The sequence below is a fragment of the Ascaphus truei genome, chromosome 4 (assembly GCF_040206685.1).
Source record: "Ascaphus truei isolate aAscTru1 chromosome 4, aAscTru1.hap1, whole genome shotgun sequence".
Lineage (NCBI taxonomy): Eukaryota > Metazoa > Chordata > Amphibia > Anura > Ascaphidae > Ascaphus > Ascaphus truei.
The window spans coordinates 375,658,009-375,682,078 of NC_134486.1; positions in this window are offsets into that span (position 1 = coordinate 375,658,009).

A 24,070-nucleotide genomic window follows, 5' to 3' on the forward strand; every position below is an offset into this window, starting at 1 on the left:
GTGGGAGAGAGAGAGAGAGAGAGAGAGAGTGTGGGAGAGAGAGAGTGTGGGAGAGACATAGGGGAGAAACACAGAGGGGAGATACACAGAGGGGAGAGAGGGTGGGTGACACACACACACAGAGGGTGGGAGATACAGCAAGAGAGAGAGAGGGTGGGTGGCTGACTGTGTGGCTGACTTACTGGGTGGGTGGCTGACTGACTGGGTGGCTGACTGACTGGGTGGGTGGCTGACTGACTGGGTGGGTGGGTGGGTGGCTGACTGGGTGGGTGGCTGACTGACTGGGTGGGTGTGTGGCTGACTAACTGGGTGGGTGGCTGGCTGACTGGGTGGGTGGCTGACTGGGTGGGTGGCTGACTGGGTGGCTGATGGTGAGTGGTGAGTGACTAATGGTGTGACTCACTAATGGTGAGTGAATGAGTGACTGGGTGAGTGACAGGGTGAGTCAGTGACTGGGTTACTGACTGAATGACTGGGTGAGTGGGTGACTGACTGGGTGAGTGGGTGACTGGGTGAGTGGGTGACTGACTGGGTGAGTGGGTGACTGACTTGGTGAGTGGGTGACTGACTGGGTGAGTGGGTGACTGACTTGGTGAGTGGGTGACTGACTGGGTGAGTGGGTGACTGACTGGGTGAGTGAATGAGTGACTGGGTGAGTGACAGGGTGAGTCAGTGACTGGGTTACTGACTGAATGACTGGGTGAGTGGGTGACTGACTGGGTGAGTGGGTGACTGACTGGGTGAGTGGGTGACTGACTGGGTGAGTGGGTGACTGACTTGGTGAGTGGGTGACTGACTGGGTGAGTGGGTGACTGACTGGGTGAGTGGGTGACTGACTGGGTGAGTGACAAGGTGAGTGAGTGACTGACTGGGTAACTGAGTGACTGGGTGAGTGGGTTACTGAGTGACTGGGTATGTGAGTGACTGGGTTACTGAGTGAGTGACTGGGTGAGTGACTGACTGGGGTGGGTGACTGACTGGGGTGGGTGACTGACTGGGGTGGGTGACTGACTGGGGTGGGTGACTGACTGGGGTGGGTGACTGACTGGGGTGGGGTGGAAGTCGGGGTAAGCGGGGACAGGGAGAAAAGGGGGGCACACCCCCACAACCATCTCCTGCCCCACGCGGGAAGCAGGGAGTAAGGGGGCTTGCAGGGAAGGAGCAGAGGGGCCACAAGATGGAGGATTGGAGAGTACTTACTCTCCAGCAGATCTCCGGCCAGAAAGAATGGCCGCTCGTTGGGGGCGGGCTCATATAGAGCCTGGCCGCACGCTCACAAAGCCTGGGAGCGCGCGCCAATCAGCAGTCAGGTAACAGGGGAGTTTTTTTTGTTTTTTTCAGCGCGAGAAGGGAAATTATAAAAAAACCCGTGTGCTGCTTGGGCCAATATTTACTCGCCCGGAGGTTAAATCCTCTCGCCCCGGGCGTGTAAATGTATAGGATTGTTGAACACTGTATATATATATATTACAAATGCTTTGGCCAAAGGGTTTAACAAAATACACTTTTTCATGAGATTATTATTTTATCGTAGCCTAATTGGTAGGAGTGCAAGTATCGCTCGGGGGCAGAGGGAGCGAGAGAGACGGTGGGGGGGAGGGTCTGAGAGAGACTGGGGGGGAGGGAGTGAGAGAGAAAAGAATCAAGGTGTTGCAATGGCCCAGTTAAAGTCCAGACCTCAACCCGATTGAAATGCCGTGGCGGGACTTTAAGAGAGCTGTGCATAAACAAATGCCACAAACCTCAATGAGCTGAAGCAACGTTCTAAAGAAGAGTGGGACAAAATTCCTCCGCAACAATGTGAGAGACTGATAAAGTCATACAGAAAACGATTACTTCAAGTAATTGCTGCAAAAGGTGGTTCTACCAGCTATTGAATCATAAGGTGTACTTAGTTTTTCACACATGGCTTCTCCGTTTTAGCTTTATTTTTGTTTAATAAAACATGACACCGTGTAATATGCTATATGTTGTTGTTCATCTGAGGTTGTATTAACTTAATTTTTAGACCTGCTAAGGAACAGATGATTGTTAGTATGTCCTGGCATGTAAAACCATAGAATTCAAAAAGGGTGTACTTTCTTTTTCTGTGTATATACATATATATTGACAAAGTCTCACGAGGAGACGAAACGCGTAAGGACGACTGTAATGGGATTTATCCCTGTTCAGGAAATATGCCTCTAATCCAGCAGTGTGGTGGTTAACTGCTGTAGTCAATTAACCAACACCACCTGGCTGATTAGGTTTGTTAGAAAAGCCTGCCTTTGAGACTGGAAGTGAGATTGTTCCTGAGTCTCACAAGTTGTGGGACTGACCATAGGGACAGACGTCTTGAGCCTACCAGAAGAGGCTGCCAGCAAGACACAGGGGAAAGTACTTCTAAACCTGGATCCTGACATTGCCTTATCGCCCAAAGGTGTGGACACCAGAAGAACAAAGAAGCCTTCCCCTACAAGAAACAGATAAGACTTTCCTTTCTAAGACTTTTTGTATATCTGCACATATCAAGATATATGTTTGGCGCTGGGAGACATGCTAATCTAAAGGGAGTTGTGGACTGCATAGATTTCACTAGAAATACTCTCAAGTGGAACAGAAGCTTTGTTTGACCACTTATTTGCATATGTTTGGATGATTTTCTTGTGTTAAAGAAACAGGCGCAATAAAAGCCTTATTTAATTTCATCTTAAAAAAGTCTCCATTGCATACCTCTGCACATGTCCTCTTACAACGACGACGAAAGTGACGTCATTACTGGTGAACCGGAAGTCGGTTGGTCGGATCCTCAGCTGTTCCTGTTTGCCTATGCACGGAGTGTGTGCTGCCTGGGTTCCTCTGCTTGTAGTTAGGACCACATAGGAAGCCTTCCCGCTGGCACAGCTTGAGGAGGAGGAGGACTAACTAAGTATCCACATCGCTGAAGATTCAGGGGATCTACTGGGATGTCCGCAGTACTTTGTGATATGATATCACTACATGCCTGATTTTATACTACTTTTGTGAGTGAGTCTGTTTCCCACTATTTTACTTATTAAATATGGGCCGTGCGCTTTCTCTTTTCTTTATATATATATACTTTATATATATATATATATAACTATGGGCCGTGCGCTTTCTCTTTTCTTTATATATATATATATATAAATATATATCTGTACAAATGAATTGGTGAAGGGTGGGGGTACTTGCCTGTGGAGGGTGGTTAGGCCTTGTGGGTGGGTAGTGGGTGAGGGTTAACCCCTTAATTAGTTTCGCGGTTATTAACCACTAAGGTGATTAAGGGGTTAGGGGATATTAGAATGTATTTGCTATGTATTTTTCTGGCAACGGAGGACAGAGGGACCTTGCAGTTTCAAGAGAAGGATGACCATCGTATTTGCTATGGTAAGTAGAACTGTATTTATTAACTTTATTTATGCATGCTAATGTTGTGTTCAATAATGGGTAAATAATCTATTATCCATATCTCCATAATAGTTATTTTGCCCATTAATGTACTTTATGTGTTTGGTGGTGGTGGTGAGGGGGGGAGGTATTGATTTATTTAAATGTATATGACATGTTTATATTTTTTTACATACAGGGTTGGTTCCTTAGGTCTGCGGGAACCACACAGAAACCCCCAGATCCTGGGGTACTGGTGCACTGTGGGGCCTGCGGACACCCGTCAGGACCACCGGGGACTACCGTAGGTCTGGGGTATTAACCCTGTATGTAAAAGAATAAATCATGTTTTTATGGGGGGCACAGGGTGGTGGGTGTTTTATGTATTTTTATTAGATATAAATAATGTTTATTGTGGGGCTGTTCTCTTATTGTTTTTATTGTGGGTAGTGGGGGTGGGGGAAGAGGGTATTGTTCCCAAGGGAGGGTGGGTAGGCCTCCCGGGTGGGTAGTGGATGAGGGTGGTTAGGCCTCACAGGTGGGTAGTAGGGGAGGGTGGTTAGGCCTCCCTAGTGAGTGGTGGTGGAGGGTGGGTTAACCCCTAAAGTACTATACCGGTTACTAACCGCAAAGGTAATTAAGGGGTATGGGGCATTATATTGGCTCTTTTTATTCTTGTGTATGTTTTGTAGCTTCAGAGGGGGACATGGATGGTGATGAGGAGGAGGACGGCCTTCATCGTGTGGCAGCCGGGCAAGGGTGAGTTCAAGATGTATTTATTTATTGTGATAAATGTATTTGAAATGGGCAAATGCATTATTATCCATATGTGGATAATAGTAATTTTGCCCATTAATGTAGTGTATGTGTTAGGGGGGGTATATTTATTTATAAGTATTGATGGTTTTTTTACATTATTTTTGGGGCACAGAATTGGTACTGCAGGCAAGTGGACACCCGAGGGCCACCGCCGGCCTAAATTATCATTCCTGTGCATCCCAAAAAATAAATATATGTACTGTATGTTACCGGGTATTGGGGTTGTTCGGGGCACAGGGGGTGTGTTGTGTATTGCAATGTTTATTGGGGGCAATTGTTCCCAATAAACATGCTATTGTGACTTAACCTTGCCTTAGCGGATAACTGCTATAGTAATGAAGCTGCTTTAATGTATTTTTAATAATAGTGTGCGGGAGTAGGGGGTCTCCTGAGCTGAATTGCATTGATTTCTGGCTCAGGGACCCCCTGCTTCCCGAGTTACAGGCCCCGGTATGGGGCATCAGGTGCCGGTATCCCATTGTTTACTTTTCACATGTCGCGTAACGTGGACGCAATAAAAATGGCGGCGACACTGGCACCCGATGCCCCATACCGGGGCCTGTAACTCGGGAAGCAGGGGGTCCCTGAGTCAGAAATCAATGCGGTTCAGCTCAGGAGACCCCCTGCTCATGTACACTATTATTTAAAATGACATTAATGCAGATTTATTACTATAGCGGCTATCCGCTACGGTAATTAATTATTGTTTATTGGTATGTGTGTTTTGACTCTAGTGTAGATGTGCAACGGGTTTCCGGAGCAGAACCGCGTTGGATTTAGGTCCGGGGACCCCCTGCTTCCCAAGATACAGACCCCGTTATGGGGTGCCGGTATCTCTCTGCTTTGTTTACATCAGAGGGTCACGTGATCGGGACATTTAAATGCAGAGAGATAACGGCACCCCATAACGGGGCCTGTATCTCGGGAAGTAGGGTGCCCCGGACCTTAAACCAATGCGATCCAGCTCCGGAGACCCGTTGCACATCTACACTATGAATACATTTTTTATTAAAAAGTTATTTTTTTTGCCAAGATTTGCGCCGAGAGAGTGGCGGATCTCTCTGCTGCAGGCTGATCTCGGCAGGGGAGCCCTTCTCGGCAGGCAGGCTGTCTCGCCACCGGCAACTCGCCATGTTTGGGAATGTTGTTCTCGCAGGGATTCGCCAGGGATTTGCCAGGGATTCGGCCATTCCTGCATACTTTGAGGGCAACACGCAAAAAACATGGCGAGTTCAAACTCATGCCGAAAGCACTTTTTCGCCGCTTAGTACATTGACTGAGCATCCGATTGAGCCACCTGTGCTGAAGCTGGAAAATCTTAAAACATTACCTGTTGAGGGGGCTTAAGACTGGAGTTTGTCACCCCTGATATAAGGTATCCCAGAAATATAGCTCTCACAGACTAGTATTACTACTGGAATTCTGTACCATAAGATTTCATTAAATGTTCTGTTTAAAGAAATGCTTATCTCACTAGTACCACATCATTATCAGTAGGATGCTGACACAGTTATAATACTTTGGTAGAAACAATAGGGAATTACAGGAATACTGGTCTGTTGCTCATAACTTAATTTCCCAAATGCTCATAATCAAACAGTTTTTATTTTAGTAATCAGCATGAATCTTTAGCTTTGTTTTTGAAACAGTATTGTGTTTATGGAGCCAATTTCTGAAAAACGTTGATACTGAATACCTTATATGTGTTAATTTTGGCAACTTCCATTGATTCTGTAGATACCTTGCTATGTTACCACCACCCACTTTTCAACCCCGGGGTCACCAACCCCTAAAAAAAATCACAGAGATGTATTTCCGTTTCAATACTTTTTATTTGAAAATATTTATCATAGAGAAACATGGGATTCAAGCTCATTGAAACATGATCTCAACTTATCTGTAGGACCAGAAGTTTTTAAAGAAAACATTATTAAAAATGTGTGTTCACTGCAGCTCCAGTCGTCTACTTAGACTTGATGGGAATGGAAGAATGCTGTCACCAGGCATTGAAGAAGGAATAGCAAACAAGACCGTAAGCAAATAACCTTCTGACTAAAGCGTGGCCATGCAAAGAATCTCCTAGCTGTTGACCTCCTTGATTGTGATGGCTCAGCTATGAAAGGCACTGCAGGTTAATTAGATTTGACATTAGTTAACAGCAGCAATTACTAGAGAGCAATTAATCAGGGAAAGTCTCCAAACAGAAGGAGAATAAATAAACTGGAAGGAACTTTCTGATAATTGTATCTTCTAGATAAGGACATAGCCCGGGTGTCATACTGAGGTGGGGCCAATCTGTCTTACTCAGTCACTTTTGTGACTCCTTCAAATCTTCACAAATGTATCTTTCTTCATCCAAAGCTGACATTTATTTAGTTAAGTTGCTAAAAGCTATTTAAAGCGTCCCTGTTATCTTTGTAAGCACTTCCAGGAGTTTTCAAGTGATAGTATTTGTTCACACGTAGGGTGGGATTCACTAAGCCATGATGCAAGGTATTGCACCCCGATAACTGCCATTGACTCGAATAAAAGTTAACGATTGAGGCGAGATACAACGCGTTGTGCCTCATTGATTCCCGGGCCACAGACTTAAAACTTTCAAATATTTTTTTTTTTTTAAATCTGAAGTTAAAAAAAAAAATCAAACTATCATTTGTAACAGAAATACAAATAGTTGAAAAATAATTTGTAAGTGTAAACTTAATTTGTGCCTAAATAGTTCCACAACAACCAACTGTGACATTCAACTCAAGAAAAGTTCCAGAGCCTTCATAGTGATGGAACAAATCAGCAACTACTTATACACTATACATTAAATATGGTAATTTAACATGCATATTATACATAGTGTAGAAAAGTAAGGGTACATGGCAGAACTTGTCCACAAAGGACAAGAAATAGCTGGTATTCCAAAGAAAATGAAGATTGTTTTTCTGAAGTTTTCAAAATATAATTTGAAAGCAAATTGTATTTGTGAAAAAAAATCTTTAAAAACATTAACAATGAAATAAAATCATGTAGAAAAATTACTCTATTTTTTAAATGAAAAATAAACATACAGATGTTTTATATGTGCACTGCCACCAGGGTATCTGCTTAGCCTACATTAGGTTTACAAGGTGCACAAGAAATGGATTTCAGAGTTTCTTTTAGCTTCTTCTTATCGGGTGTAATCATAAGCAAATGTCCTTATTTTTGTAAAGTTTACCTTTTTGAACCCGGCCTTTGTTGCCAAAATATTTTCAGATATTTCTGTTGTGCTTGTGGCATCTATTGCACCAGCCACAGAAGCAGATAGTTGGGTAAAAGAGGTCACATGTGCTACACAAACCTTTCCTCCTTAGCTGTTTGAGTACCAAATAGCTATTACATGATTGCATCTTGGGGAGACAGGGGCATAGGATGCAATCAAAAAAAGACATACATTGGACTTCATTATGTAAGAGCAACCAGTATACATGCAATGAATGCCACATGGGCACATGAAAGGTTAGATTCATTCTAGGGTAAAGCTATGGAGTGGTTAGCATCCTGACACATACAGTACATGCTGTATTAGGCCATTTTAGCCAAAGCATTGCTGTCTCTAATTTGACAAAAAGGGCACTGGTGTTTCTGTTGAGAATGAGCTCTTCTTGGATCTGATTTCACTCTGACTCAAAACATTGTTCCAAAATTTGACTCAGAGATAGAAACAAATGTGGCATTTTAGAGATGCTCAACTGGCTGAAGGATGGGCTCAGTGAGAAAAGACACTGACTCTGGTAATAACTGACACTGAGTTTGAAGCAAAGGTTCAAATCCTGGCATCAGCTTCTTGTGACCTTGGGCAAGTCACTTTATCTCCATTTGCCTCAGACACCAGAAAATAGATTGTAAGCTCTATGGGGCAGGGAATTGTGCCTGCTAAACAGCTGTGTACACTGTTAGCCCTATACAAGAATAAAATATTATTATTATTAACTCAGACTATAAATTAAACGTGGAATCCAAGAACGTCAGATTTGAAAACGGCAAACATGCCCATCCTCACCTGCTTTCTTGCCCACATGCCCATCCTTGCCCATTTATATATAAATATGTGTGTAACATCCCTATCTCCCCTCCCCCCCGGGAGATTTGCTGGTAAATAGGTGTTATGGTGCTATGGGCTCACCTGTTGGTTCCAAGGAGGTTGAGTCTCCACGATGTAGGGAGCTTGGGGTTACAGGATTCCTTGGGGTGGTGGTGCAGGACCTCCACCTGTAGGGCTCTGCCATAGGCAGGGAGTCAACCCCCCACAGGAACTTCCATAGAATAAAGAATGATTCTAGAGTGCCAGAAACAATGCAACTGGGTTTATTGGGGTGACATCAAACATATCACAGTTCCATCTCTGGCAAGAGAGGTACACCCTGCATAGATGCTACCTCACAACTTGCCCTTTTCTCCCATCTGCAGCCCAGGGGTAACATCCCTTCCCTTGGCAGGACAGGACTAGTCATCCCATGAGCTTGAGGCCCCCAGGATAGTCTTAACACCCTCCCCCCCAAAGGGTCAGAGCAGAACTTACCCTCTCCCATAAGGGCAGGCAGAACTACCAACACCAACTAACACATTTAGAGGACCCCACATCTTTATACAGGGGATGGGCCATGCTACTCTGCACCAGTGATTGGCAAACTCAAAACTGTAGCTAGGCCCTCATCCTGTCATGTGATCCCAGCAGCTTACAAGCCCAGACATGAGCCTGTAAATTGCTACAATTATATTACAACAGGGAGATGTGACTCACCAGGTGGCTACTATTGACCTTAGCACTGCCTGCTATTACCAGGACTTATGTGCCAGGCTATGGGAAAATTGCAGGGTTCTATATATAAAAAAAGAAATAGTGAATATTGGACCTCCACTGCTTGCAAAACTTTAGCAAACTCATCACACTGTACTGTATTCCTCAAAAAAAACAGATTTCAGAATATATTAAAGAGAGAAAATCCATATTAAAATCTTATATCTCATAAATATTTATATGTAGCCAGGTACCCTCCGGTCCCCCGTGCTTCTGGTTCCCCCCCCCCTCCTTACCATCAGAAATGTGCGGCAGGGTGATGGAGTCGCGGGCGGTTCCCTCCGCAGGGCGCCGCCATGTTGGTGTATGCGCGGGCACGCGCGCAGCGATGTTGCGCTTGAGCATGGCAACTCCGCAGCGGCCATCTCAGGGGGTGCACAAGTTCAAGCTGCAGAACGGCAGTCATTAGAGGGAGAGCATGAGGCTCCCTATGTAAAGGCTTCAGATAGAACTACAATCCCCATGATTCTCAGGGGCAGTGACACCACCTGACACCAGGGAGTCAGTAGGGCTGCAGGATTCTGCTGAATAGTAGGAAAGACTATTGCATGCTGGAACAGGAAGCAGTCAGTGAAGACCAGGAGCCTGAAGCTGCAGGTTAAATCCAAAGAGCAGTGCTCCAAGGATTAGGCCAGATGTTAAACCCCAGGGCCCAGTTAATTCCCTGAGTCACTTGGAACAGAGAGAGCATGGTCTGGGAGTTCAAGGAAACAGGAGAGAAGACACTCAGCCATACTGAGTAGAGCTGATAGCACTAAGTGCGTTGGACCAATGCCCCTGCAGATTGGGGTGAGGGGGGAAATCTAACCTCACCCAGCGGGCCTACCCTTGGGTGGAGGTAGGGATATTGAGGCCCCATTACAGCCATCCTGCCGGGGTACATTCCTGGAGGAAAGGAGAGGAGGTCAGGATCCTGTGTACTGTCAGGGCTTGCTGCTGTGAAATGAACTGCTGCTGTGTGCGACATTAAGGACAATAAAGACATTGCTGTTTTATATAAAGACTGTGTGAGATCTGGATCATTCGCCCTGGGACCAGGGCTTCTCTGTAAGGGTCCCACCCCACATCCCTGGGGCTTATAGAGATGGAGGCGCTGCACCACAAGGACTGCTAAGAAGATGGAGGCATATACCCCAGAAGCCTGGCCCTGTTATCCCCAATACCAACGCGGGAGACTCAGGCCCTCCTGTTCCAAGCAGGTATGCACCACCATAGTACATGTAGCCAGCCCTCACTACACCCTAGCGGTCCAATCTGCGACCGGGGGGGGGGGGGGAATATGGGTTATATATATATATATATATTTTTTATAGTAAAACTAAAATATATCAGCGCAAACAAGCATGGCACAATATGAAATTAACAGACTAATTATACAAACTTGTGCAAGTGATACTAAAAATTCAATGTGTTTAAATTAAGCACACACACATATGAATATTAGCACTAGACACATCTAATATTTGTTATGTATTAACAAATAGCTAATATTAAGGCAATATATAACTTAATGTAGGCACATGTGAATAGTAATACCATAATTACTAAAGGAATGGATATCAATGGAGTCAGAGTATCTTCTAAAAGGTCAACCAGATCTAAGATTTGTGGGAAAAAATGAGATGTGCATGCTCCATAAAAAATACACAATTTCTTAGTAACATTTACCAACAAAAAGTCAATATTAACTCAGAGCCACCTAATTGGCTGGATAGAGGGTGACTTTGATAGGATTATGCAAAAATAGTCATTAGAGAAATCCAAAATTACACAAAGTCCATTGTGGCCTCTCTCCCAGGAGGTCACTAGATCTTAGCACAGAATTGAACTGTTGTGCAATTGCCACTAGGGTGAGACTCCAATAGGATAAATCGAATTAGTCTTGCTTGATAGCGTGTTAGCTGTAGCTGTAGACCCATCTCTCTCCTTATTTAAACTGTTTATATCCCAAAAGTCGGTAACAAAAGCAATTTTGTTTGTTAACTATATACGTAATCGCAGATTGTAGAGGCCATACTGTACACCCATGTCCTGAAAGGCTAGGATTGCAGACGATGATCAGTCTTATTCACATGAATAGGTTGCTCCAGTGTTTTTGCCGCAAGAATGTATTCCACAGAAGCCGAAGTACAAGCTGCTTTCACAGACTCTCACACAGCTTCCTTCCCTGCCATGTTAAAAATGGGAATGTTTTTTTCAGGTGAAAGAGGCATTGGCAGCATATTGGCTCTGGAAATTCTCCAATGAAACTGTCCCAACGCGTTTCATCACTCCAGGTGACTTCCTGAGGGGTTTGTAGCATCGAATAAGGTGCCGCCTTTTAACACACTTATTATAGCAACATAATTACAAGGAGCAGATGATAAAAATTAATACATAAAGTGACTTATAATAACATTTATTGATATACATATATCTGCACACATTGGCTATAAAATAGAGCTTTTAAACATAATGCTTTTAATTTAAAATTATATTAAATCATTTTAAAATGCATGTGTGCTTATACTCTATATACCTAAAATATATACTTGTGCGTGTTTATGTTATTACAATGTAAAATAAAGAAGAAAATAAGAAAGTGGATATTTATTGTGGTTGTATACTAATAACTTTGTGCACAAATTGAAACAATATATAGGCATACCCCGGTTTAAGAACACTCACTTTAAGTACACTCGCGAGTAAGGACATATTGCCCAATAGCCAAACGGCAGCTCGCGCATGCGCCTGACAGCACGTCCTGAACGGCATTACCAGCTCCCTGTACCGAAGCTGTGCGCAAGCGGGGAGACTATAGAGCCTGTTACAAATGCATTATTTACATCAGTTATGCACGTATAGGACGATTGCAGTACAGTACATGCATCAATAAGTGGAAAAAATGTAGTGCTCCACTTTAAGTACCTTTTTGCTTTACATACATGCTCTGGGACCATTGCGTAACGTTAATGTGGGGTATGCCTGAACAGTACTGCATATAATTGTTTATGCATGCAAATGTAACATATGCGCATCAAAGAGCGATCCAATAACAAATGAGAGCTATGAGAGAAATGCAGGCATTTAATGAGTGTATTAGATAATTGTGCTTTATCTAAACACTCATTCAGTTCACAAGGAGCCTGAGTATTTAGCCGAAAAATCCAGTATGTTTATTGTCGACAAAGTGTTCTGAACCTATCACCTCCAGTAATGAAAGTAGGCATACGTTCAAGACCCATCATTTTCAGGGTAGAAACATCTTTATTATGTTTATGAAAAAAAATGTTTAGGAACCACATGGGTCTGTGCTCCATTGAGGATATTTCTCCTTTGTTCCAGGAATCGAATATACAAAGGCACTATAGTACGCCCTAGATAGGAGAGGCCACAGCCACAGGGTATTAAATAAATAACACATGGGGTGACACTGTACATGCGATGTGTCCCCTAACTGAAAAAACTCTCTTGAGAGGAATTGAAAAATGTATTTTGGGTGAACAAAAAGTGACAGGATAAGTATTTTAGTATTTTAGGTATATATAAGCACTACTGAATTTTAAATGATTTAATATTTTAAATTATATGCCTTTTTAAAGGCTCTATTATATATCCTATGTGTGCAGATACATGTATATCATTAAATGTTATTATAAGTAACTTTATGCATTAATTGTTGTTATCTGGCCATTATAATGTTGACGCTACAATGCTACAAACCTTTGAAGAAGTCGCCTGGAGTGATGAAAGCATGCGCTTCTGTGTGTGTATATATATGTATGTATGTATGTATGTATATATGTAGCCCTGGTAAGAAATGGGGCTATAGTCCTATCCTCCTCCTGGTATAATTCCTGATAAGGGCAGGTTGCCAGTAGTTATCATGGGTTTCCCCCACTTCAAGCACTTGCCCTGAATGTTGGAGGTAGGTCACCTGACCCTGTTTCCAATCAAGAGATACAGGGCGGCGCCTGCTGAGATCAGAAAGAGCAGTGCAGGTCCTATTTAGTGAGTTCTGTCAGAGTCTGAAAGTTTAGTTTAGTGTTAGGAAGGAGAGGAGTGATCAGCTCCTGAGTAGAGCTGATATAGCTATAGTTAGTGAGGTGGACCAAATACCTCTCCCCCTGCTTAGGGGGTGAGGGAAGAGCTAGCCCCACTCTGGATGCCCTTTGGTCCAGAGTGGTGGCAGGGACCATCACAAGGGAGAACAGTTAGTGGACTATGCATCAACTGTACCTGTCGGCTGCTGCTGCCCAAGAGAATAAAGAGTCTGCTGGTTTTAAAGATAACCTTGTGTGAGACTGAAATCTCTCATCCCTGGGAGGGGGATTTCTGTGGTAGGGATTCCATCCCGCGTCCCTGGGGCTTACTACAGATGGAGGCGCTGCACCATTGAACAAGAACGAAGGCATCCACCTCAGTAACCTGTTCCTGTTGTCCCTCATCTCATCGCGGGAGACTCAGGCCCTCCTGTTGCCAGGAGGTATGCACCACACAGACATATAGCCAGACCCCAGAACACCTTAGGGGACCTGATCTGCGATTGGGTGGGGATAGATGGGTTATAGTTGGAGGCGCTGCTAAGATAAACAGGACAGGTTTTCAGCGAAGCAGAGCTGAAAGTAGAATGTACACTTTCAGAGCAAGTGTCTCAGAAGGATGGGCATTTTTGAAGACTAGGGGTAGTCAGGAGAGTCAGTCCTCTTGCACAGTACACCCTAGGTGCCCTAAGAGGGTGATGTAAATTTGGGTACAAGTGGCTAAAGCTGTTCTTGTCGCTTTTAGGCAGATAGTGTAGGATTCCTGTGGGGGTAGCCTGTTAACATAGGTCAGGGACTTCAGCATAGGGTCTGCACTATGAGTGGCCAAAAGTAGGTTGACACCCAGTACTTAGGAATGCCAAGTACACTAGCCAGTATCCAGAAAAATCACCACAGAGTGCTTGTAATGAACCATCAGTGAGTGTGGTGTACAAGTAGACAGTTCTACCTAGCCTGGGTATGCCATGCGTTATATTCATTGGTTAGAGCACCATTGAGAGTAGTAAGTGTCTAGGAACGAGTTGCACCATAGGCACTGAGAGTAGCACTATCGTGGGCTTAGAGGGCTCACTAAAGATGATGGAGACAGATACATGTGCTCTGCGGGGCATGGAGGAGGTTAAAATTGCGACTGCTGCGCCACTCACTGCAACGCGGGTTGCAGCCGATCCAAAATGGCGACTCCCGCCAAGCCTAGATCATGCACGTGCTGCGTGCAAGCAGGCTGCAAGAGAAATGTGGCGAGAGATGTGCAAGGGTTTGGCGCCAAAACCAGAACCCCAGCTAAAAGAAGGGAGCGGCGCAAAAGCCGAAGCCGCACCAACCTGTGCAGTGACTAGCCGATGGATGAAGCCACGTCACCCAAAGAGAGAGAGTGCCCCTCCTCTACTTTCCACCAGAGGGAGGGGGCACACTGAGAACCAATCCCAACAGTCCTCCCCTGCAGAAGGAGGGACAGGAAGTGAGTCTGAGGAACTTCACTTCTACTTGACTGGTGAAAGAGAAGGAGCTGATTGTGAAACCAATAAGCTGAGCGAATCAACCCCTGCACAAAAGATGGCTGACTTACGCGTGACAACTTATCAGCATCCAGGAGGTTGATGGCCGCGAATATCTGTGGTGCCTGTGTGTCCAATGCAGGTCACCTGGACCGGCCCCAAGTATTACGGCACGGTGCCAACAGTGTGGTACGTTCTACCTCTGGCCTATCGAGCCATGCCCTACAATAGTGACCCCTCGAGATGCCTCTCCAGCAATGTGTCTGTGACTTCACGGCTCTGAGGGTAGTGGAACTACAGATCGCCCACTGGTCCAAAACACCCCTCTACGCGTTCACAAGGGCTGGGAGAAACGCGTAGAGTGGTGTTTTGGACCAGTGGGCGATCCGTAGTTCCACTACCCTCAGAGCCGTGACGTCACAGACACAGAAGGAAGCTCGGAGTTAAGCTGGGACTTCAAAGTGCTGGCGAAGGAGCTCCGGATTACCAAGGGGAGGCGGTGAGAGCTGCGGTGACCCCAGTACACACACATTGATTGTGTCAAATGCTTGATTGTTTTTAGCACATTGTAAGTGCACATTTTACACTGCCGACACACTTAATTGCAGTGCGGCCAGATCCGCAAGCCGGGAGATTTCCCGGCTTGCTAGTGGCCGCCCCTCGGCGTGCCGCGCGTCATAGACGCGCGGTCACGCGTCTTCGGGAGCCTGCGCCCCCTGCACGCGCGTCCAGGGCTCCCTGAGGGAGCCCTGGTGTCCCGCGATCGCGGGACGGCGGCAGGGGGTTCCGGGGGACCCGGCGGACCCGGCAGCGGTAGGGAGAGCGCCCCGATCGGAGGGCGCTCTTCCGCTGCTTCGGCGCGCGCCCGTCACCCTCGGGCGCGTGCCAGGCTACTGCTGCGGCCAAGAACGGGCAAATGCTCGAATAAACTTGGCCGCAGCAGTATATACCCATTTTTTATAAAGTTTTGTATACATCAGATCGCGCTATATTTTGCTGTCTCTCTCTCTCATATATACCACAACCATGTTGACGGGACGAGCCTAGAGGGAGTTCCACACATCCCAATCATCCACTGGGTAGCAGCCCTATCTGCAAAACGCATTTATATTATTGACATCTTGTAAGTAAGCTTACCACCAGAGCCAAGATTACATCTTATCATACATCTTTATACTAATACATCTGCACTTATATTTTGTATTATTTCTTTTTATGTTTCCCATATGTGCTCCTCCTGGACTGTCTGAGATTTATTTATATAGCGCAATTAATGTACATAGCGCTTCACAATAGTAATACATGTGACAATCATATAAATAACAAATAATACAAATAACAGAACATGGTAATAAGTGCTTCAGACATAAAAGTAACATTTAGGTAGAGGAGTCCCTGCTCTGAAGAGCTTACAATCTAATTTGTAGGTAGGAAGAACGTAAAGAGACAGTGGGAGGGCATTCTGGTAAGTGCGTCGGCAGGGGGCCAAGCTTTATGTATCATGTGTAGAGCATTAGTCACTTTGCTACTCATGCTTTTTAAAGCAAGTGTGTCTTAAGGCGCCTCTTAAAGGTGGAAAGAGAGGGTGCTAGTTGGGTATTGAGGGGAAGGGCATTCCAGAGGTTTGGGGCAATCAGTGAGAAAGGTTTAAGGTGGGAGAGAGCTTGAGATACAAAGGTGGTAGAGAAACGACATCCTTGAGCAGAACTCAAGAGTCGGGATGGTGCATAGTGAGAAATTAGGACTGAGATGTAAGGAGGTGCAGAGGAGTGTAAAGATATAAAGTGAGGAGGAGAATTGAGTGCGAGATGCAGGATTTCATAGGAAGCCAGGAGAGTGATTTCAGTAGGGGAGACATTGAGACAGATTTAGGAAAGATTAGAGTGATTCTGGCAGCAGCAGTATATATGTTTGTATGTAGGTATGTGTCAGTGAAGCAGTTAGTACTACGGTAGCGGGTGTAAGAGCAGGTGCATGTCCCATACAGAATAACATAAACATACGATACCCGTAGGCAATCAAGAGGCAGCACTCAGAGGTAAAGTTCAACCAAAGTTGTATTGGTTGATACACAGAAATCCAATGTTTTGGTCCCACAGAGGCACCTTCTTCATGGGTAGTGCAAAGAAACAATGGCGGAAGCAGACATAAATACCCCAAAAACTCAGGTGCAAGCAATCAAGGCAAAAAATAAAAAAGCCTGTGTAGACGGACGTTTACAGAGGTACACAATTAGGAGGCTTTATAATGTGAAATTATAATAGGCTTTATTGTGCCTGTTCCTTTTCATCAGGAAATTATCCAAACACAGGGGGGGGGAACAGAGCTTCCATTCACTTGGGAGTATTTCTAGTGAAATCCTATGCAATTAGTTCACATCTTCATTAGTTAAGCATGTCTCGCAGCCCCAAAACATATAGCATGAAAATAAGCAGATATAAGCAGTCTCTTAAGAATAAAAGTCTTATCTGTTTCCTGGAGGGAAAATCTTCTCACTTCCTGGTTCAGCTTCAGGTGTAGTAGTTTTCCCTGTGTCTTGAAATCAGCTCTGCTGTGCATAGCTCAAGACCGGTCAGCTCCAAATGTCAGCTCTCAGTCAAAGCTAAGGAGAGTCACTTCCTGTCTCAAAGGCAGGCTTTTTGTAAACAATCTAATCAGGCAGGTGGTGTTTAGTAATTAACTACCACACTGCTAGATTAAAGGCACATTACTGAACAGGGATTAGTCCCCTGTTACATACCTCCCCTGTTTGTGGGAAGCTCGGGCTTACCACGGCCAAAGCCCATCCTTCCACTCTCATTCTAGATATCTCTGTGACTTGAATGAGAGTGGATGGAGGAAGAGAACCCTCTGTCCCGCTGGGATTGGAGCCCTTTCTCCAGTTTATTTTTGTCTCCTCCCGAAGATGCTTGAGATCAGCACTCCTCAGTCGCTCGAGGAGGACTTTTTCCACGTAAAGTCTTTTTATCGCGTGTGCGGTCTTGAGATTTCTGTTGCGTCGGGCACTCCTCTTTTTGTAGACAAAGTGTATGGCAACAGTTGTAGAGCAGTTAGGACTAGCCCTTAGAGTTTTCTGCTCTTGAAGTGGTCTTTCTGCAGCTTCTCCACACCATGGAGTCACCAGTTCAGCTTCTTCAGCTAAGGATTCTTCTGGCTTTGATTCTGCACTCCTACCTCTGTTTGTTGTCTGTTGGGCAGCTGTAGGTTTGGCTAGTGCTTTCTTTGGTGGCTCAAACTTCGTAATTTTGTTTTGAAGTTGCGTGGAGTCCCCAACTCTCACTGTACCCTTGTCCTTATGGCCATTAGTTACTGTGGGATACTGGTGCTTGGGCAGAGCCAATACCTTTTTCCGTATTGGAGGAATCTGTATCAGAGTCTACTTCATATTCTGGAGCTCTGTAATTTTTGTCGTCAAGGTTGCCGCTGCGTCTGTTTTCTCCTTGGTGTACTGGCTCAAGGGAATGGAACAGTCTCTCTGTCTCACCAGCTCTTTCTCCAGTTTCTGAGCCTTCTCACGCTCCCTCTCATACAGAGTCACCTGGTATCGAAGCTCCGCTTCCAACGATGCTCTGAAGACATGCAGAGTGGCCTTTAGCTCCTCATACTGCTCTGTGGGGACGTACTGGGTATTCAGACGTTCCTGCAGCGCTTTTACCTATTTAGCAGCCTGCAGTTTTTCTTCCTGTAGCATTTGCTGCTTCTCCTCAGCATACTGGAGGTGTGTACGCAGACATTGCAGTTGGTTCTGCAGTCGGTGCTCTGCGTCAAACTTTTCATTGACTTCTTCTGTTAACTGAAAATTTTCTTCTTTCAGTTTTAAGTTTTCTCTTTTTAATCTTGAATTTTCTCCTTTTTCAGTCTCTGTATTCTATAGGGCCTCTTTGCAGTCCTCCTTCCATTTACGCACATCTGCTTTGAGAATGACAATCTCCTGGCGTGAGACTTCCTTCTCTAGGTTGAGGGTCTGAAGCTCCTTCTGAGAGACTTTGAGATCTGTTTCAAGATTACCAATAGTTTCTTTAGCAATGTCCAGCTCCTCAGTGAGACTGTGTAGTTCCTTTCTGGAAACTTCCAGGTCTGTGCGGCAGCTGTTGGTCTCATGATGGGAGGCATCCAGTGCTCTGCGGAGTGTCTGAACCTCTTTCTGAGATACGTCCACCTCTAGCCGGACACTGTTGACCTCCTGTTGTGAGGCATTCAGCTCTATGCGAAGAGTGTGAACCTCTTGCTGGAAGACTGTCATCTGCTTCAGTGCCTCCTCATAGTTCTGCTTTAGCGTAGCCACCATTTTATCAGATTGGCTCTGCTTTTCGTCCATGGCGGAAATAGTAGCCTTTGCAGTATCTAGCTCAGTCTTGAGATATTCCAATTCGGTCTTGGCTGCAGAGTAAATTACGAGCACAGTCTTCTGTAGCTCAGCATTATTTTTTCTCTCCCTTTCCAATTCTTCACAGAGTAGATCACATTCATGCCTGGCAGATTGCAGTGCATCTTCAGGGCTGGTCAAGGGATCGTCACTCACTGGCTCCGACTCCACTTCCCTGGGATGGTTGGCCGAGGGTTCCTCACTGTTGGCACCGGACAGACACTTCTTTGGGGTACACGACTTCTGCCTTGGGCCCTCTGGATATTCGGTTACCCGCGGGACGAATTCTCCATTTTCTCTAGGCTGCAGGGCAACTCTGTCCCCCTTTTCCTCCACAGGATCTGCGGACGTGTCTGTTCCTTCCACGGTAAGTGAAGAACTGCTTTTCTTTTTCTTTTTCCGCCTTTTTGATTTGGATGACACCGTCCCTTCAGGGATATTGGGGTCTCCATCTTCATTTGAAATTTTAGCAGCATCATTATATACGCCAGGCTTTTCTTGCAGCTGCTTTAACAGACAGAAATATTCGGTGATCCACTGCTCCCGCTCTGTCTCCTGCTGATCATATTCGTCATCAAAGGGAGCGGTCTTTTCTGTTCGTGCCGAGTTCAGGCACCCCCACCATTCTTGGGGTGTTTTGTGGGTGTGACTCGGTTCGGTTTCCCCGTAAGAGATGTCTTCCTCTTTATTGGACTGGAAGGGCCACTCTTCCGTGGGGTAGGGTTCATTACAGGAACGCTGCATCTTGTCCTCCATTTTTAGGCTATCAGGTGTAATTTTTTTCCTGACCTCAGGAGGCGCTATTGCAGCTGTTGCCATTGTATTTGCTAGAACCCCCAATTGTGGTAGTCCTACAGATGGGCATATTTTGCTTGTAGAGGTCGTAGCTCTCACAGGCATCTCCGTAGACTTTTCTTTCTTGGGTAATTTTTTTTTTCAATATCAGCAGTACTGTGCATGCATTTTCTTTTATCAGGTATACAAGATGTGCAGTTGCTAGGTAAAAAAAGTCTATTTGCTATACACCATTTACTTGCTAGGTGCAATCCCTCCGCTTCAGCAACAGAATTTGGTTTTCTGCCTGAGTTCAGTAATTTTCAGTCTCATCTTTGGGTATTATGGCATTCACACTTCACACTTTGGGTGTCTGTTTTGCTCCCAAGATAATAGGCATACTTTTTTACTTGCAGAAAAAAAAACATTCTTTGCAGTGGACTCAACACTCAGCAATTGGCTTTGAAAAACCTTTTCCTTTATAGGGCAATTTTACACTCAGCATTTGTTTGCTAAAAATTCCCCTGCTTCAGCACAGTCTTGTATCAATTTTCACACTTTTCTGCATATACTCCATTCACAGCTGGTAGCCCTATGCGGTGTGGCAACCTTTATTTACAAAATCAGCACCACTTGTGGGTCACCATCTGTATTCACTGCTTCAGCGAAACTTTTTAAAACAACAAACACCTATCCCTTTTATGGGCTGACTCACTTCTTGAACCCCGACTATGGCTGGAAGGCAAAACCCCTATTTCAATGACCATATGACGCTTTGTGATAGGCAAATAAAATTTTAGCTGCTTCAGCAGTCTCTCGCCTCTTGGGATTGGGGCAAAGAGTCCATCTGTGGTTTTGTAAGTTTCAATGCAGTGTAAGTTTCAGTGGTGTGTCCCTTTAACTCTGATCTATGCTGCATGAGTTTTTTTTTTTTTTTTTTCTCAGACTGTTTGTAGGCAAAAAGCATAAAAAAAAAATTCACATAAAAATCTCCGGTCCTTTTTAACTACAAGGACACCTCTTATCCCACTTCTGACACCAAATGTAGACGGACATTCAAAGAGGTACACAATTAGGAGGCTTTATAATGTGAAATTATAATAGGCTTTATTGTGCCTGTTCCTTTTCATCAGGAAATTATCCAAACACAGGGGGGGAACAAAGCTTCCATTCACTTGGGACTATTTCTAGTGAAATCCTATGCAATTAGTTCACATCTCCATTAGTTAAGCATGTCTCGCAGCCCCAAAACATATAGCATGAAAATAAGCAGATATAAGCAGTCTCTTAAGAATAAAAGTCTTATCTGTTTCTTGGAGGGAAAATCTTCTCACTTCCTGGTTCAGCTTCAGGTGTAGTAGTTTTCCCTGTGTCTTGAAATCAGCTCTGCTGTGCAGAGCTCAAGACCGGTCAGCTCCAAAGGTCAGCTCTCAGTCAGAGCTAAGGAGAGTCACTTCCTGTCTCAAAGGCAGGCTTTTTGTAAACAATCTAATCAGGCAGGTGGTGTTTAGTAATTAACTACCACACTGCTAGATTAAAGGCACATTACTGAACAGGGATAAGTACCCTGTTACAGCCTGACAGCGCAAGGGGTCCCCATTGCCTTCAGGTGGCCATTTTGAATGATGTCAATCAGCCATCTTATAATATAATTCACACAGGCACGGTAGGAGGGGCATACTCCATGATTCCTGTCTGCAGTGCAACCTCCATTGCTAGGTAACCCACAATGGTCATAGAGGTCGTATTGTGCATGCGTGATGTGCTGACCGTTATGTCATTTTTTGTGCACCAATTTGCCCCATTTCATATTCTCTTTCGGAACAAAAATCTGGGTAAGGGTTTGGGGATTGAGCGCCTTCCCAACTTTTTTTTTACGAAATAGGTGCAAATTGGTGCACACTTGGAGTGAAATTTAAAAAATATATATAACGGTGAGATCATTTATAAATAACATACCTGCAGTCATACATGGCGAGCAATACTGATCTTAATGCTCCTCTCCCACTACTTCCAAGATTGTTGCAACCCCCCTCATTCCCCTCATCCTCTCACCCTCTCTTTATCCTCTAAACCCCACCTTTCATATTCTCACCCCCTCATTATCTTCTCACACCACCATCCTCATCGTCATCTCACACCACTACTACACCTCATCTCACACCACCATCATCCTCCTCATCTCACACCACCATCCTCCTCCTCTCACATCACCATCCTCCTCATTTCACACCACCATCCTATTCCTCATCTCACATCACCATCCTACTCCTCTCAAACCATCATTCTCCTAATCCTCCTTTCACACCACCATCCTCCTCTCACACCACCACTACTAGTCTACTACTACTCCTCATTCCACACCACCAACCCCCTCCTGCTCCTCCTTCTTCCTCACCACCATCCCCTCCTCCTCCTCTTTCCTCATCCTCTCCCCCTCCTGTCAAAATGTCTTAACTGTGGAAGTCCTCCTGGTGGACAGTGGCACCAGAAGCTGTCACTGCAGTCTCAGGTCACCCATCGCTGGCACTGCTGGGGTGTGAGCTCAGCCCCTTTCCATCTTCCGACTCAGGTGCCACCGTCCACTTCATTAGATGGTGTCACACCACCCTCCTCCGCTCTAACCTGCACTATGGCTGGCTGCATATCCTGCTTGTCGCCCGGCTGCTGCATGTCACACTCAGGCGTCTCACTCATCTCCCGGCCACATTCCGCACTCGCGCTGCCCACTGCATGTTCAGAGAGGTAATATCGGACACATACATGTATTACCTCTCATTTTTTACCGAACACAGTGGCAAAATACCGGTCAGTCCGGTTCAAAAACAGACACCAAGCAACACTACCTAACTAATAGGCTGCAATCACATGGTTCAACAAGCAATCTGATGCATTGAGGTATTTCTACTGCAATTTTACATTCTTACTCAGTCTTAATTCTATACTCAGTGCTAAATTACACTTTGATAAGAACTCATAACACAATTTAAAATTGTATTTGTAAGTATATTTATACAATACATCCTTAGAGTTGGAAAATCTCTTCAATGCCTCTTTATTTTTTCCCTTTGATAGTAGTGTATAAGTCCCAATAATTGATCCAGATCCATATAAACGTGAGTGTCATCATGGTTCTGACCTGCTTACCCTGCTCCTGCTCCTGCAATGGAGCTTAGTTGCAGATGAAAAGATTTTTGTAAAAAGGGGATATTTGTTTTGTATATATTGAGGTGGAAATTGTATTTTTCCTTTTTGGTATGTAGCATAGCCTCCGGCTGCTACCTCTTTCTCTGGGCCCTAACAGTATAAGTCCTGCTATGGTCAGGCACTAGAGGGGTTAATTTCCCCTTTAGGCCTAGTTGCTATTGCAGCCTTGGATGCAGTAGTGTATCCAAGGGCAGGCCTAGCAACAACCAGAGAGTGTCAGCCTGGTGGAGTGTACTGGCTGGGTCACATGTGCAGATGTGACACCTGTCAGTATCAGACCTGCCCTGTTATGGGCTAGGGTTACAAGCCCAACCCCAGAATATATAAACTGACACTATCCTAAAAGTGGATGTGTCTCTTTCCTCCCCTGTGGAGTGAACAACAGCTACCCTGTGTCCCATAAGGGGATGCAGGAGGAGCATCACAGAATGGAACACCTCCAGCCTTGCAAGTGTTCCTACAGGGAAACAAAGGAAGCAATGGGACTGCTGGAAGATCTGACCAATGCAATAAACACCATTGAACCATATGCAAGTTTGAATCACTGTCTTGGGATATAGAAAGGTGTTAGTATGGACCAGGAAATGTAGAAGGAAAGGAGCCCAGCATCTGCATCAGTGGATCAAAAATTGATAGGGCAACTCCAGGTGTAGTAAAATGGTGTTTATTGCACCATCAGCTTAGCAATGAAGCAGTTGGATGAAACATGTTGGTGTGTTTCCTACACCTTCATTGCTAAGCTGATTGTGCAATAAACACAATTTTACTACATCTGGATTTGCCCTATCTATTTTTGATCCACTGATGCGGATGCTGTGCTCCTTTCCTTCTATATATCCTGATCTCTACCATTGAGGATTGCACGCTGCAGAGTTTTTCCCTGTCTGGATTTCACTGTCAGGTAAAGGGCAACAGCCCCTCTGTATTTATCTTTTCAGTGCCTGCTGTTTTATTGATCTAAACCCTATGGGTAGGTAATCACTTAACAGGTGACCAATCTTTGTGGTAGCCAGGTGGGCACCACTAGTTCCCTTAATCTGCCTTGGGTGATCTCTGTAATTATACAGTTATTATGGACATTGGAACTATACTCTGAATATCTTGTTCTTATACAATAGAGCACTTACTGGTGAAGCACCATCTACCAAATCGACAGTTTGGACCA